Genomic DNA, 1709 nt, shown 5'->3' with positions numbered 1-1709 from the left:
GACTTGATGGCCGCTACAGATGCGGTGTGTTGGCAGTAAGGCAATCTTAGAGAAAGCGGAACAGAACACTTGCGAATGGTGAGGCAAAGCGGCCTACAAAGGGCTCCCGCACAAATCTGCGTTGATTTATGACGGCACTGAGTGGGTTGAGCAGCCGAAAAAGCCGCACAGCAAGTGGGGGGCGTATGTGGGGCGTTTTTGGGGTCTCTCTGCTTGTTTTGGATTTTTCTTTTACTCTTTTGCATCTGGCCCTCCTTACGATGATGTATTGCCAATCTGCGCACACCGCGTTCTGCCGCCGGAAATGGAGCTAATCCCCGCGGTGGTGATGGCAGGAGGAATCGTATCGTTTTCTTCAAATGATGATGTGCTGGTTGGGTTTTTGGTCAGGCGGCACTTGGCGCCACCATGCGCGCTTAAAAAATGGCATCGAAAGCGAGGGGTTTCTATTCGCGAAAAAGGAATAAATATGTAATGAAGCTGTCTCCATTGCTTTAACCATTATTGAAATTGTAATAACAGGCCCGACGTTGGTTATGTTGGTTGCCTTAGATAGAACTGAATGGGAGGTCATAATCGATTCCGACTACAAAATGTGGGCGCGAATGGCGTCTGCTAGGGACCGGGTCTTATTCGAGGGCACCGCACTGATCAGTGATCCAACTTTAGTGACCTTGGGGATGCTAAACAAAATTCAGCCACTGACCGATCGGCCGTAGAACCAACCTGACACGGCCCTGCCGGAAGGTGACGGGCACAGCGTAAACAAAAACCCGCTGGCCATTTCTCAACAATCACAGCAAACGCCTCGCGGAGACAGAAACCAGTGTACGCGCATTGAAAGCAATGAAACGCATGGCGCAATCGCTACTAGCAACTGCTGGGTACATATTGCCATGCATGCGAGCATTGTTTACAGTCCAAATGGACAACGAGCACGCGCTGTCCAAAGGTAAGTAGTGTACGGTGCCGATCGACGATCTTTCGACGTCCAGGAAATCGATTCTTCCAACATCTGGGCACAACAACCGGGATCATTGCCGTTCGCTGGATGGCATTTCGGATGGATATTTATTTGTTCTACTGCTTGGAGATGCAATTGAATTTGTTTTTATTTGTCCTAATTTCTACGGGGTCAGATCATCGCTGCGAGGCACGCGAACCCCGCAGTGCGATTATTAACGAACCTTCGCGCGTTACATGTTACTGCAAGCACGCATCAGCAGGAGGATGCAGCAGAAGCGGCAGCACTAGCAGTAGCAACTTGTGATCACGGTTGAGCAATCTGTCCCGCTCGGTGCGTTCTCTGTCCTGCTGCGATCGAATCGTAGGTAGTATCTTGCTTTGGAGTTAGTTTTTGGATCGAAACAAAGCGCACTTGAAGGAGGTATACTATCATAATTTAGTTTAACGAAAATTAGGTTGGAATTTAACGAAGCATTTTTCAGATCACTGTTATATCGCTTAGGCCATAATGAGGTGGGCAACTGAAAGCCACATAATCGTAATAAATAGTTTTAATGCGTTCCGTAACTTCTCTACTGATCACATGCTGGCAGCATCCTATCGCCTTGAATAACAAACGATATAAAGCTCGGCACTATAGTAGCAGTATTAGCATCGCGCAGCGCTCCATCATGTCCATCAATGAACTTCGTTGACATTCTGTTCGGTTGCAGAACGGCACATAAACGGCAGGACAATCCTTT

The 1709-nt window shown here is 48.2% G+C and overlaps 1 protein-coding gene across 1 annotated transcript in view; it reads right to left on the bottom strand.

The window, feature by feature from the left end:
* Nucleotides 1-1093: 1093 nt before the first annotated feature.
* Nucleotides 1094-1709, bottom strand: part of LOC125949007 (exocyst complex component 4) — a 4865-nt gene continuing 4249 nt past the window's right edge. The window contains exon 8 of the mRNA XM_049675667.1: nucleotides 1094-1709. This exon is cut by the window's right edge and continues 474 nt beyond it. The gene's annotated coding sequence lies outside the window, so the exon portion shown is untranslated.

This window comes from Anopheles darlingi, chromosome 2 (assembly GCF_943734745.1).
Source record: "Anopheles darlingi chromosome 2, idAnoDarlMG_H_01, whole genome shotgun sequence".
Classification (NCBI taxonomy): domain Eukaryota; kingdom Metazoa; phylum Arthropoda; class Insecta; order Diptera; family Culicidae; genus Anopheles; species Anopheles darlingi.
This window is presented reverse-complemented; position numbering and strand designations above follow the sequence as displayed.